Source organism: Ovis canadensis, chromosome 5 (genome assembly GCF_042477335.2).
Source record: "Ovis canadensis isolate MfBH-ARS-UI-01 breed Bighorn chromosome 5, ARS-UI_OviCan_v2, whole genome shotgun sequence".
NCBI lineage: Eukaryota > Metazoa > Chordata > Mammalia > Artiodactyla > Bovidae > Ovis > Ovis canadensis.
This window is the reverse complement of record NC_091249.1, coordinates 110,628,013-110,643,598: the sequence shown is the minus strand read 5'-3', so window position 1 is coordinate 110,643,598 and position 15,586 is coordinate 110,628,013. Positions and strand designations below refer to the sequence as shown.

At 44.5% G+C, this 15,586-nt stretch overlaps 1 non-coding gene across 1 annotated transcript; it reads right to left on the bottom strand.

The window, feature by feature from the left end:
* Positions 1 to 702: 702 nt before the first annotated feature.
* On the bottom strand, positions 703 to 919 carry LOC138441941 (small nucleolar RNA U3). The gene has a single exon (XR_011257502.1). It is a non-coding gene; the product is annotated as a small nucleolar RNA U3 (small nucleolar RNA).
* Between the last annotated feature and the right edge of the window lie 14,667 nt (positions 920 to 15,586).

The following is a 15,586-nucleotide window of genomic DNA, read 5'->3' as shown; positions in this document are numbered from 1 at the left end:
CCTGTCCCTGGAGCGAGAGGGTGGGCTTAGTCAATGCCTCTCTTGGTCACTTTCTTACTCCCTGGGTAGAGTGAAAAGAACACTTCTTTCTTATCCGAGATTTGAGCAAATTGCATCTGATTTTCACTTAGTGATTATCTACCCTAAATGTTTGGGAATGGTACAACAAAATACATCGATAATGTAACACAATACAATCTTCAGTCACTCAGTCGTGTCCGACTCTTTTCAACCCCATGAACCGCAGCAGGCCAGGCCTCCCTGTGTATCACCAATTCCCGGAGTCCACCCAAACCCATGTCCATCGCGTTGGTGATGCCATCCAACCATCTCATCCTCTGTTGTCCCCTTCTCCTCCTGCCCTCAATCTTTCCCATCATCAGGGTCTTTTTCAATGAGTCAGTTCTTCTCATCAGGTGGCCAAAGTATTGGAGTTTCAGCTTCAACATCAGTCATTCTAATGAATATTCAGGACTGATTTCCTTCAGGATGGACTGGTTGGATTGCCTTGCAGTCCAAGGGATTCTCAAAAGTCTTCTCCAACACCACAGTTCAAAACCATCAGTTCTTCAGCACTCAGCTTTCTTTATAGTCCAACTCTCTCATACATATGTGACTACTGGAAAAACCATACAATCTTAGGAAGTCTATTTTTAGTAGCATGAACAAGGATATCGGAGGTCTGTTTAGTATTTTTTTTTAACCACTCAGACTACACTCTCCCCCTCTTACTCTCCAAAAGGAAGAGAAGAATGATCATCGGTGGCTGATGGCAGCTGCAGAAGCAACACCGAGCCGGCTTCACACTCGGGAGAGGACGCTGCATCTCCTTCTCGTGGTTTCTGGTGCTCTACACGTTCAGAGAAACTTCTCCAGTAATGAACTATAGAAATGACCCCTGAACATATAGTTTATTTTTATCTTTTTTAGTAGATCAGTATAATTTACAAGAGAACAAGGGAGTGTATAATCTGTGAAGAATAAGCACATCCTTGAGATTTTTTTTTTCTGGCAAAATGTTCCCCAACATACTATTGATACCATCAGAAAAGAATGCCTTGGGAGTATTTTAAATCTTTATTCTACCTACTTGGGCATATTCTTCTTGCCATTTTAATCAGATAATCATTTACTAGCAATTGAGTTTGTTGATACTATTGCCAACTTGATTAATGAAATGGAGTGTCTGGAACATTGACCTATTTATTCCTCTAAAACACAAACCATTTATCTTTGTTTCTGAAAATTTCTTCCCACACATCTACCACCACCTTGGTCCCTATCCAGTTCTTCCCAAAGACCTATGCATCTTTTTTCCTGTAAAACAATGGGCTTCAGAGTTGGTGATCACTGCATTGTCAATTGGCTTGTTCAATTCACGTTAAGTTCAGGTTAAAATGACATGGTTCCAACTATAAATAAATTGCTTAAATTGAGGTTGAAGGCAGCTCAGGGAAGTAAACCTTCACTGAGCCACCTGAGCCCAGTCGCAGAATTCACTGACCTACCCTCACAACATGTGTCCACAGTCAAGTCAAAGTGCTCTCCAGTGAACCAGCCTCCTGCGACTCTCTAGCCTCATCATTCAGAGAAGCTGGGGACCATTGGGACTGTCTCTACTGCTGAGTGGCAGCAAGGTGCACACTGGGGTTGGGAGCTGGAAAGGACTGAATCTTTGCTCATGGAGAATGTGATATGAAGGAAACCTGCCTCTCCACTGAACCAGAAAGTGAGACAGAAGGAAGATCTTGTCAGGAAAAACTGAGGCTTTCTAATACCTTTGTCACTGCAGATGGTGACTGCAGCCATGAAATTAAAAGACACTTACTCCTTGGAAGAAAAGTTATGACCAACCTAGACAGCATATGGAAAAGCAGAGACGTCACTTTGCCAACAAATGTCCGTCTAGTCAAGGCTATGGTTTTTCCAATAGTCATGTAGGGATCTGAGAGTTGGACTAGAAAGAAAGGTGAGCGCCAAAGAATTGATGCTTTTGATCTGTGGTGTTGGAGAAGACTCTTGAGAATCCCTTCGACTGCAAGGAGATCCAACTAGCCCCTTTTAAAGGAAATCAGTCCTGAATATTCATTGGAAGGACTGCTGCTGAAGCTGAAACTCCAATACTTTGGCCACGTGAGGTGAAGAACGGACTCATTGGAAAAGACCCTGATGCTGGGAAAGATTGAAGGTGGGAAGAGAAGGGGATGACAGAGGATGAGATGGCTGGATGGCATCACTGACTTGATGGACATGAGTTTGAGTAAGTTCTGGGAGTTGGTGATGGACAGGGAGGCCTGGCGTGCTGCATCCATGGGGTCACAAAGAGTCGGACACGACTGAGCAACTGAACTAAACTGAGTACCTTTGTTGCTCTTCCTGGCATGCCAGAACCTGTGTATTCATTTACCATCTGGGATTTGCTGAGACCCCACTTAGATAAACTGTCTTTTTAAGAAGACTAAAACACGCAGAGGCACAGACATTTTTAAGCACTGGGAGAATATTTTGGAGTTTCCCAAGCCTATCTAATGACCATATTCAAACATGAAGAGTTGCTGACAGTTTAAAAAATGAGTTTATATTAATTTTTTGGTGGAAATTATTCATATTTCTCTTTCACATGCAGTGCTACAGAATCATGCTGAGACTTTTACAACAATCTCCACTGATGGGTAAACAAGAGATGCTTGAAATCATTTCTAATTAATGTAGGTTAAAAGGCAGCTGATGAAAAATGAATTCTGATTTTGTGCAATTTATTCTGGTAGCCATTTGTGGGGAGAAAAGAGCCAAAAGAGAAAAACACACAATAACAAAGGACACACCAACCGCTGCTGAGACTAATCATGAAGAAGGGACAATATTTTCCTGCCCTTTGGCATAAGCTGTAAATTCCAGGAAGACATGGTTTCTGAGTTATAAGCTTTTACGCAGCCTAAAACACTTAACAGTATCATATAGATAATTTCACTAGATTGTCTGCTTGAATTGATGAAGAGCTGAAAGGACATGACACTCATAGATAAGCGTTTCGATCTATTATCACTGAAGACTGTCTGGATTTATTACCTTGCCCTGGATATTAAACACGTGTTTCTGTGCTACATGGGGTGTGGGGGGTATCTGGTGTGTCTGTTAGAGCCGAACTAGTACTCGACTCAGCGTTAGAGTGGCATTCTTTCCCCAAATGTGGCATTTCCTTCTTTCCCTTAGGAAAGTGCAGACGGGAATAACCTTGCTTGCCAGATAGATATGATGATTTACTGCGTTTGAAAGTTTTAATGCTTGGTTACAGCAACTTGAAATGAAACATTGCTCAAAACAATGGCTTTTCTCTCCTTGGCAGATGATGCTTTCCATAACTCTAATCCCACATCATCTTCTGCAATGTGGTCGTGATGTCCCTCATCCAGAGAGTTTATTTCTCTATGTTCCTAAGTTTGGGTAGGTCCCATGACTGCTTTGACTTATGAAGTACAGCGGAAGTAACGCTGTGCTCATGGTTCCTGGCGCAGCCCTTAGTTGTTCTTGATTTATCGTAGCTGCGTTTGCATTCCCTCTCTCTGTGTTTCCTCTTAGAGCCGCCATCAGTTCAGTTCAGTTCAGTCGCTCACTTGTGTCTGACTCTTTGCGATCCCATGGACTGCAGCACGCCAGGCTTCCCTGTCCATCACCAACTCACGGAGCTCACCCAAACTCATGTCCATCGAGTCGGTGATGCCATTCAGCCATTTCATCCTCTGTCGTCCCCTTCTCCTCCTGCCCCCAATCCCTCCCAGCATCAGGATCTTTTCCAATGATTCAGCTCTTCACATCAGGTGGCCAAAGTATTAGAGTTTGAGCTTCAGCATCAGTCCTTCCAATGAGCACACACGCTGTGCGTGAAAAGCCCAAGTCAAAGCCACGTGGAAAGCCACGTGTAGGTGTTTTAGTGCCTGGCCCAGCTCGCCTCCCGTATCTTGGATATCAAGCCCAACTGAGTTTTTTGATCACTGCCCCCTTATCCTTTTTCCTATTTGTTTTATCAAAGAGCACTTTTTCTCAGGATAGTTTTTTTTTTTTTTTTTGTAATTGTAGCAGAGTACCATGGCTTCCTTAATGACTTACTGGTTAAAAAAAAAAAAATCTGCCTGCCATGCAGGAGACACAGGTTTGATCCCTGGCTTGGGAAGATTCCCCCGGAGAAGGAAATGACAACCCACTCCATTATTCTTGCCTGGGAAATCCCAAGGACAGAGTGGCCTGGCAGGTTACAGCCATGGGGTCTCAAAAGAGTCAGACACAACTCAGTGACTGAGCGCGCACGTGCTGCCTGAAGACTGCTGACCACCACTGCGGGGAGATCTCAGAGGCGAACCACCCACTGAACCCCTGAACCCAGCAAATCTGTAGAGCCATGAGAGAAAGCACTTTATTGAAACTGTGGCTTGATATTATAGAAAGAAATTACACTTGCTGCATGAAAAACATATTAGCCCTTTAGAACTTCATTTAAAGTTGAGCACTGAGAGATAAGATCACAGCCCTGCCTAACACCTTCACAGCAGCTTTGTGAGATCCTAAGCAAAGGACTAAGCTTTAATGCTAAAGCTTCCCTGGTGCCTCAGAGGGTAAAGCGTCTGCCTGCGAGGTGGGAGACCTGGGTTTGATCCACGCTTCAGGATGATCCCCTGGAGAAGGAACTGGTGACCCACTCCGGTACTCTTGCCTGGAGAATCCCATGGACGGAGGAGCCTGGTGTACCGGGTCCACAAAGAGCTGGATACGACTGAGCGATTTCACTTTCACTTTTTTTTACTTTCAAGCAGAGGATACAATTAAGCCATGCCTAGACTCCTGGTCCACAGAAAATGTGAGAAAATAAATGTTCGGTTATGTCGGTTTTTTGTTAACAATCTTATTCACATGTAATACAACTCACCCATCTAAAGTGTGCAATTCAACTGCTTTTATTGTCTTCAGAGCGCTGTGAAAGTATCACCACAGTCAATTTCGTAATATTTTCACTACTCCCAAAAGAAAGCCCACATTTTTCAGCAGTGACCCACCGTCCTTCTATTTCCCCGGCTGTAGGCTACCATTACCCTACTTTCTGTTTCTATACATTTGTCTGTAGTAGGCATTTCATATAAATGGAATCATACAAAAAAAGTTCAGCACTGAGGGTTGCCAATAATATTCCTTTTTGCTAAACTCTAAGTTCCTCTAGGCAAGGAAATATGACTATTTGGACTTGAATCTCCAGCATTCAACAGTATTTAAAATTTTTTTAATTGGAGGATAATTGCTTTACAACTGTTGTGCTGGTTTCTGCCATATAACAGGTGAATCAGCCATAAGTATACACATGCCCCCTCCCTCTTGAGTCTCCCTCTCTCTTCCGATCCCATCCCACCCCTCTGGGTTGTTACAGAGCACAAAGCTGAGCTCCCTGTTATACAGCAACTTCCCACGAGCTGTTTTACATACAGTAATATATATGTTTCAATGATACTATCTCGATTTGTCCCTCCCTCTCCTTCCCCTGCTATGCCCAGAAATCTGTTCTCTATGCCTGTGTCTCTATTCCTGCCCTGCAAATAGGTTCATCAGTACCGTTTTTCTAGATTCCACATATATGTGTTATTGTATGATATTTATTTTTCTTCTTATCCAGTTCAGTTCGGTGGCTGAGTTGTATCTGACTCTTTGTGACGCCATGGCCTGAAGCACGCCAGGCTTCCCTGTTTGTGGGACTTAACTTCACTCTGTATAATAGGCTCTAGGTTCATCCACTTCACTAGAACTGACTCAGATTGGTTCCTTTTTACGGTGAGTAATATTCCATTTTACATATATGCCACAACTTCTTTATCCATTCATCTGTTGATGGATGTTTGCATTGCTTTCATGGCCTAGCTATTAGGTTGGTACAAAAGTAATTGCAATTTTGAACCATGAATTTTAAATCATTTTAACTAGGCTCAAACACATCTTTACTAATCAAAATAGGAACCATTACAACCAACATATTTTTGCCAATGAGAAATAAGTTTGTTTATTCCTGAAGCATAAAAACTTGTGTTTCAGGATTTGATGAAGTCTTAGAAAGCATTTTCTGCCTCCTGCTGGTTGTGGAAGTGTTTTCTCTGAAAAAAAGTTTTCGAGATGCTTGAAGAAGTGGTACTCGGTTGGCAAGAGGTCAGGTAAATATAGTGGATGAGAACCACAAAAAAAGCAGAGTGCCAAAGAATGATGCTTTTGAACTGTGATGTTGGAGAAGACTCTTGAGAGTGCCTTGGACTGCAAGGAGATCCAAACAGCCCATCCTAAAGGAGATCAGCCCTGGGTGTTCACTGGAAGGATTGATGTTGAAGCTGAAACTCCAATACTTTGGCCACCTGATGCAAAGAGCTGACTCATTGGAAAAGACCCTGATGCTGGGAAAGATTGAGGGCAGGAGGAGAAGGGGACGACAGAGGATGAGATGGTTAGACTGCCTTACTGACTCAATGGACATGAGTTTGAGCAAGCTCCGAGAATTGGTGAAGGACAGGGAGGCCTGCAGTCTATGGGGTCGCAAAGAGTTGGACACGACTGTGTGACTGAACTGAACTGAACTGAATTGAGGTAAAACTTCATAGCCTAATTTGTTCATCTTTTGAAGCGCTGGTTGGGCGATGTATGGTCAGGCATTGTCATGGAGAAGAATTGGGCCCATTCTGTTGACCAATACCAGCTGCAGGCATTGCAGTTTTCAGTGCTTCTCACTGATTTGCTGAACATACTTCTCAGATTTAATGGGATTCAGAAAGCTGCAGTGGATCAGACTGGCAGCAGACCACCAAAGAGTAACAATGACTTTTTTTGGGTGTAAGTTTGGCTTTGGGAAGTGTATTGGAGCTTCTTCTTGGCCCAACCATTGAGCTGATGTCATATATGATGACATCACTGGTTGTCATATAAAATCCACTTTTTGTTGCACATCACAATCCAATCAAGAAATGGTTCATTGTTGCAATAGAATAAGAGAAGACACTTCAAAATGACTGCTTTGGGTTTTTTTTGGGGAAGAGTCAGCTCACGAGGCACCCACTTATTGAGCTTTTTTCACCTTTCCAATTTGCTTCAAATGCAGAATGACCATAAAATAGATGACATTGAGTTCTTTGGCGACTTTCTCGTGTAGCTTTAAGAGGGTCAGCTTCAGTGATGGCTCTCGATTGGTTGTTGTCGACTTCTGCTGGCTGGCAGGTACGCTCCTCACCTTCAAGGCTCTTGTCTCCTTCAGAAAGCTTCTTGAATTGTTGCAGAGTACCATGAATCACCACTTCTTCAATCACCATTACACCGTACATTTGCTAGCAGTTCCTGGGCCAAATGCGTTGATGATGCTGCGACTTGTCTCTGCAACTTTACAACCCATTTTGAACTCGAAAGAAAATCACTTGAATTTGCTTTTTGTTTAACATAACTTCTATAGTTTAAAATAAATATAAACAGCAAGTAATAATTCATTAGCAAAAAACATAAAGCAAGAAAAGTGCATTAAAATGATGTATAAAATAACCACATTTTTTAAGAATGTATTCCAACATCAAACGGCAGATTTCAACAACGCAAAACCACAATTATTTTTGCACCAACCGAATACTTCAACAGCATTTTGCATTTAGCAGATACTCAGTATACATTTGTTAAATGAACAGCTCTTCCTTTTCATACTGCACTCAGTCCAATTTTCCTACTCATTAAGATTCCTCTTCAATGATAGTGAGTTATTTTACAAATTGAATTCATAATCCTACCCTAGGACTGCCAAGGAATGTGGTTCTGATGAGATGACAAGTTTTGGCACTTTTTCGTCAGGTGATTAGTAATGTTGAAACTTATATAAGGTTTTATCAATGTTATACACATACATACATGTTTATATAGGTATTTACACCTAAAACATACCAAGCATTCTTTAATTTTTGATCCCATTGATTCAAATAAGGATGATAAACTTCATTTTTGTCATAATCAAGTAAAATGTTTGATGAATAAGATTATAGATGTGCTGTTTGCCTTCTTATGACAATATTCTAAAATATCTTCGGTGCCTCAATTAGCAAACAATTAAAATAGTAATTTGTAGTGTTCGTTGTTGTCAGTTGCTCAATTGGGTCAGACTCTGTGACCTCCTGGACTGTAGCCCGCCAGGCTCCTCTGTCCATGGGGTTTTCCAGGCAAGAATACTGGAGTGGGTACCCATTCCCATCTCCAGGGGATCTTCCTGACCCAGGGATTGAACCAGGTATCCTGCATTGCAGGCAGATTTTTTTTTTTTTTTACTGCTGAGCCACCTGGGAAGACACATAATTTGTAGTATTTACTATTCATAAATGAAAGTGTTAGTCATTCAGTCGTGTCTGACTCTTTGCAACTCCATGGACTATAGCCCACCAGGTTCCTCTGTCCATGGGATTCCCCAGGCAACAATACTGGAGTGCATTGCCATTCCCTTCTCCAGGGGGTCTTACAGACCCAGGATGGAACCCTCATCTCCTGCGTTGCAGGCGGATTCTTTACTGTCTGAGCCACCTTCACTATTCATAAAGGAACGTTCGTTTAATAGACTATTTAACCTGATGTTGTGAGCAGTTCCCTTTAAGCAGGTACTATAACTGAGTGTAAACGATACAGATTACATACAGAGGGCTTCCCAGATGGCGCTAGTGATAAAGAACCCACTTGCCAATGCAGGAGACGTAAGAGATGCAGGTTCGATCCCTGGGTCGGGAAGATCCCCTGGAAGATGGCATGGCAACCCACTCCAGTATTCTTGCCTGGAGAATCCCACGGATAGAGTGTACAGTCCATAGGATCACAGAGTCAGACATGACTGAAGCAGCTTAGCACGCACGCACAAACCATACAGTGACAGTATAAGATTACTGGGCTCATCTCACTGGCAGGCATGGGCTTTCTGGTCCCAGGGAGCCTGGCTGCTAATAAACTCCACCTCTCATGGCTTGGTGACCACAGTCTAACAGCTCAACCTCTCTCCTCAGTTTTCTCATGTCTCATAGAGTTTGCAAGGTGCCCGCCTTGTGTGGGGTCAGGACCTCTGTGGGACGCAGGATAAGTCCAGTTCTAGAACCAGCTCCTCCCCTTTCACACGGCCTCTGTCTCAATATTGTGTCAGGAAGTGGTTACCATTGGCTCAAAGTCTTGCTGATTATAATAATCTTGTCTTACAGCTTGTTCTCAACCTGCCCATTCTTTTTCTCTTCTAATTCCAGTCCTAGCTCTACTCCTGAAGGATCACTACATTGAATTTCAGCTTGTCTTCCCTCCTCCTTCCCTCTCTTCCTTCCTACCTTCCTTCCACAGATATTCTATTAATACGTGCTGAGAACCATGGTCTTCTCTAGGGACAAAATAGTAAACAGGAAACAAACAAACAAACAAAAAACCACCTCTGTCCTTATGGAGTTTACATCCTCGCAGGGGAAGCACAATAAACACATAGACGTGAAACGCAGTATACTGGAAGATAGTGAAGGAACAACCATGCAGAGTCTGGGAGTAGAGAATGAGGGAGGCGGATCATTGTAGACGGGACAGTCATGTGCCCAGAATAAAGCGGCCACACCACTGATACCCTAGAGCTCCCAAGTGCCAAAGCTGCAGAAGGCTGGGTAGCCACGAAGGAGGTGTCTGCGGCCATCCTGTGTTGTGCTTGCTTACCTGGCCTAAGTCAGGCCAAAGAGATCCCCCAGGAACATGAGCTCTATGCAGGTGGGTAACTCAGTTGTCCCACCAGGTGTTCCTGTAAAGTAGAGGAACCAGCCTGCAGAGTGAAAGAGAAGAAAGTGCATTTAGAGTCAGAAGCAGAGATGAGATCCCAACAGCTCTTCAGACTCTGTTTCCAGCCTTGTGGGCCAGGCGCCATTCCTGCCCCAGATCCATTATGTGAGAGTTCAGTCACTCAGTTGTGTCCGACTCTTTGTGACACCATGGACTACAGCACGCCAGGCCTCCCTGTCCATCACCAGCTCCCAGAGTCTACTCAAACTCATGTGCATAGAGTCAGTGATGCCATCCAGCCATCCCATCCTCTGTAGTCTCCTCCTCCTCCCGCCTTCAATCCCTCCCAGCATCAGGGTCTTTTCCAACGAGTCAGCTCTTCACATGAGGTGGCCAAAGTGTTGGACTTTCAGCTTTAGCATCAGTCCTTCCAATGAACACCCAGGACTGATCTCCTGTAGGATGGACTGGTTGGATCTCCTTGCAGCCCAAGGGCCTCTCAAAAGTCTTTTCAAACACCACAGTTCAAAAGCATCAATTCTTCGGTGCTCAGCTTTCTTTATGATCTATAAGATGTAATATAACTTAAAACAAGGCCCTTGTTTCTGCTTTTGTGCTTGGTAGTTTGAATTAGATTTTGTTGATGAAATCAGACTCTTGATTCCATGTTAGTCCCTCCAATGCCTGAGGGATATATAACAAAATGTATAAGCAAATATATAACAGAAGGATGTGAAGGTTAATTTTATATGCCGATTTGATTGGGCTAAGGCATGCCCAGACATGACTTCTAGGTGCGTCTGTGAGCGCGTATCTGAAAGAGATTAGCGTTTGATTCAGGAGACTGAGTAAAGGGATCATCTTCAGCAGTGTGGGCAGGCATCAGCCAACTGGGGGCCTGAAGGGAATAAAATGGTGGAGGTAGGCGGACTCTGTCTTCTTGAGCTGGGACGTCCAGCTCCTCCTGCCCTTGAATGCTGGAGCTCTTGGGTCTCAGGCCTCCTGACTCTGGGACTTCTCTGGGACTTCCACCAGAGGTCCCTGTCAAGCCTTTGGACTCAGACTGAATTACAGTCAGGCTTTCCGGGTTCTCCAGCTTGTGCACAGCAGATGGTGAGACTTTTCAGCCTCCACAACCACAGAAGCCAGTTCCTATACCAAATCTCTTCATGTGTCTGTTTTACTGGCTGTTTCTCTGGAGAACTAACTACATGGGGACATCCGATTCCTCCATGCTTTTCTTCAAAGTCCCTCAAGCTCTTTGGTGCCTCTAGTCTGTGTTTTATTCGCGTCTACGAGTCTTCTCAGTCACCCCTGCTTCTCCTTTGCTTTTGTCGCGTGTTGCATTTCTCTTTCCTGTTTCTATTGCTTTTGCAGTTGTTTCCCACACCTTTGTCATTAACATTTTTTCCTGTGTTGTCTCTTTATTGAATGTCTGCATGCACTTTCTCGCAATTCCTCTCCTCTTCCTTCTTAACATGTGAAAAAAATCCTCACACCAGAAGGACTGGCTCAAAGTTCGCCAGCCACCACTGTGGCCTCCCCCTTTGGCTCTCTGCGTGTTCCACTACAAGCGATTCTGAGAAGACAGCCACGTGTTGTCAATAAGCCTGCCCAGTCTGCGCAACTAGAAGAGATGGATGGGTTAGAGTTAAGTTCCTGAACGTCCTGCTGCCCGGCCTTCTACATGCAACCGGACCTAGGACGACACTTCAGAATGTCCTTCTCCAAAGGTGGATGCTCTCTCCGTTGGGACTCCTACTTGCAAAGGTATATATATATAGGACCAGAAATCTCCAGCAGTTATTTTACTGGTGGCAGAGTTCTTCCTGTCCCCAGGTCACTCTTAAGCCCTGAGCTTCTGTCCAGGGCAAATGGTTGCTTACAAGTCAGGATTACTCTCTCAGTAGAGTCCTTCAAGAATTGGCACTGAGATCTGGGTGGGGGGTGGGGGCTGCAGTGAGGAGGTATCTGGTATGCAAGGCTTTTGCTTTTGGTCTCACCCATTCCCCTAGTGAGAAACTTTATTTTTTGGGTTCCAAAATCACTGCAGATGGTGACTGCAGCCATTAAATTAAAAGACACTTGTTCCTTGGAAGAAAAGCTATGACCAACCTAGACAGCGTATTAAAAAGCAGAGACATTACTTTACCAACAAAGGTCCGTCTAGTCAAAGCTGTATTTCTTCCAGTAGTCATGTATGGATGTGATAGTTGGACTATAAAGAAAGCTGAGCACTGAAGAATTGATGGTTTTGAACTGTAGTGTTGGAGAAGACTCTTGAGAGTCCCTTGGACTGCAAGAAGATCCAACCAGTTCATACTAAAGGAAATTAGTCCTGAATATTCATTGGAAGGACTGATGCTGAAGCTGAAACTCCAATACTTTGGCCACCTGATGCGAAGATCAAGTGGGAAGATCCCCTGGAGAAGCCTGGTGGGCTATAGTCCATGGAGTCGCAAGACAGTCACACACGATTTAGCAGCTAAACAACAAGAATAGTAAACACACAATTCTCCACCTCAGGTACATTTCTGTGTAATGTACGTTGAGGGGTGGGTGTGTACTAGGTGCTGTACTGAGAACTTTCGATGTGGTAACATATTTACCTCTCACAGTGAAAGATGAGGCCGTGGCTTGGCGTGTCTGAGGCTGAATGTCTGGTACAGCGTGTGGATTTGTACTCAGAACTGGGTGACTCCATCATCCGTAATCTTGACCAGCGGGCTATGCTGCCTCCTCTAAGGAAGAGGATATAAAACCCACACCAACACACAAATGAACCCTTAGGAATGGCTCTTGGCCGCACATGTAGTCAGTACGCCCTCCGTATTCGTCCCTCCGGTTTGTGAGCTCCACCTGTTGTTACCACCTCCCTTCCCAGGCCTGCAGATAAAACTTCCACGTCTTACCCAGTCTCTAAATATCATCCAAATGTCCATCTTGACAGGACACTGAGGATCTTATATTTTGTGCTGCTGCTGCTGCTAAGCCACTTCAGTCATGTCTGGCTCTGTGCGACCACATAGACGGTAGCCCACCAGGCTCCCCCATCCCTGGGATTCTCCAGGCCCCAGGTTATTTCACCATTCTTTTCTTCCCAAGAAGGAAGATGAACATTCGCAGGGTGACTCTGGCCCTGAATCTTACCCTGAGAGCGAGCCGATCGATAGTTCTCCACGGACCTCATCGCACTCAGGGCCAACAAAGCATTAAGGGGACTGCTACTTGGCAGCTACAGAGAGGGGCTTGTGAGAAAATGAATTTACTGTCCCCGTCATCCTCCCCTTCAGTGACTGCATCTTACTGCTTCCTGTTAGAAGCCTCTGGAAGCCCTTAATGCCATCCAGTAGCATCCTTTCCCTTGGCAGGGCTACATTATTGATTGAGAGAATCTAGGTTTTTAAAATGTCATTTAATGTAGGTGCAACTCATACTTGGTTACTTTGTATGTGGTTTAATCACCACTTCCCTGGTGGCTCAGACGGTAAAGCGTCTGCTTACAATGCAGGAGACCCGGATTCAATCCCTGGGTCGGGAAGATCCTCTGGAGAAGGAAATGGCAGCCCACTCCAGTACTCTTGCCTGGAAAATCCCATGGATGGAGGAGCCTGGTGGGCTGCAGTCCATGGGGTCACAGAGTTGAACATGACTGAGCGACTTCAGTTCACGTCTTTGGTCTATATCCACTCTGGTAGCAGAATGTTTCCTCTTTTTTTCCCTCTTCTTCTGTAGTTGGAGTTTTCATTATTAAACTAAAAATGGCCCTAGAACTGTCACCCATCAAGAACCTTCAGTTAGAAAACATTGCCTGGTTGCTTTCTTCTGGTTGGAGTTGTTTTTCTTTTAATATGATTTTATTTATTATTTTTGGCTCTGCTGGGTCTTCCCCGCCACCCAGGCTTTCTCTAGTTGCAGAGAGGGGGCTACTTCCTAGTTGGGGTGCTTGGGCGTCTCATCGCAGGGGCGTCTCATCGCAGGGGCTTCTCTTGCCGCGGCGCACGGGCTCCGGGATGCGAGGGCTTCAGTAGTTGCAGCGCAGGCTTCCTGGGGTCGAGCTGCGGTTCCTGGGGTCTAGAGAACAAGGCTCAACAGCTGCGGTGCACCAGCTTAGTTGCTGTGTGGCATTTGGGATCTTCCTGGACCAGTGATCGAACCCATGTCTCCCGCAGTGGATGGCAGATTCTTCACCACTGAGCCACTAGGGAAGCACTGGTTGGCGTTTGATGGGCCTACTTTAACACATTTTAGTTGACAAGGCTGGTCTGTTCAGCTGATTAGAACGTCATTTTAACGAGGCCAGCGGCATATGCTCCACCTCTATAGGATCTGTTAGTGTGTCCTCCTGGAGTCTGGATGCCCAGATTATAAACCCACACAATGCTCGCAAGGAAGAGGGGACACAAAGACAGCCCCCCTCCAAGCACACAGCTCAGACATCACATTGAGGGCACAAGGGACTGCGTGTTCTATTACTGAGTTGATAGTGTTAAGCATCGTGCTTACTAGAGGTACTCGGGGCAAGAACAGTAAATTCAAAGGGAAATACCATCGAAATGAAAACGTGAATGTGACTCGTCCAATTAATAGACATGCTGAAATGGATGCAGGCAGAAACAACACGGTGAGCTAGGGAGTGAGATAGCAAAGAACTGGGAACTGCTCCCTGCTTCTTGGATGTCTGGGTTACATTCTCTGTGGGGGAGATGTTCCTTGGTTCACATACAAATAGATCACTGTTTGTGGGAACGGGGGAAAAACTGAGGCAAAAGTATCTTGGCCCAGAAAGGACGGCAGAAACCCCTGTGCTTTATTCCAGGTGATTACAAGCAACAGGATTCTGCTCAACGCTGTGGCTACCAAAACAGAGGGAGAGAGAGAAACTGAGATAACAGGATTCTTAGAATCTGTTAGTCACCATTTGCTCTTCAAGACAGTAACAGCTTCTTTTTAAGGCTTTGGACAGCTGCTCACATTTCAATCCCTGAAAAGCTGGAGATCTGGATGTGAATACAGTGAGGAATGTTTTTCCTCTTAAGCACAGACTTCACGGTGACAGATTATTTCTTGGTGTTCGTTCAGTACAGACATAAGCACTAGGTACTCGGTGGCTGTAACACTGGCATCTTACTTTGTGTGTGTGGCTCAGCTGGAATAATTTTCCTTTTTCATTTGTTCTGAAAGGCCACACATAAACACCACATGTAAAGGTTAACTTTCTCTTTTAAGAAATGACTATGTATGTTTTCCCCAGTCAGAATTCGCTCCATTTAGTATTCTACCCAGTGGCACGAACAGTGCGTTTCTGTGTCTTCAGTTTGGGTTTAATTCTCTCCCAAGCTTTTCTACCCTTTGGCATGTTTCTTGAACAAAGACCAAATTGTGATCTTGTGATGTCTCTTTCTGGAACACCCAAGAAGTGAGAATTTACAAAAGTTTACAAAGCCAGAAAATCCTGCCCCAATATCCTCCCCACCAGGACTAACAAAGTTACTACCATCCAAGCTGCCTTCAAAGAACCAAATGCAGGTTCCATGTTTACAGGGGACCAAAACCAACACTAAAAAAAGACCTTTGGGATGATACCAGTGGACTAATCTCACAGATACTGACTTATTTCCAGTTGCTTAGAAATTAAAAAAGGAAAAACTATGGTAGTGATATAGTTCAGAAAATAAGTGAGTTTGTGGACAGGTTGAACAACATTGTCAGTAACCATGAAGGATTTTGCACACACACCCCGCCCCCACTCCCTTTCTTCTGCTATTTCTCCACTCTTCCAGCAGGTGGCACTACAGTCACAGACCAAACA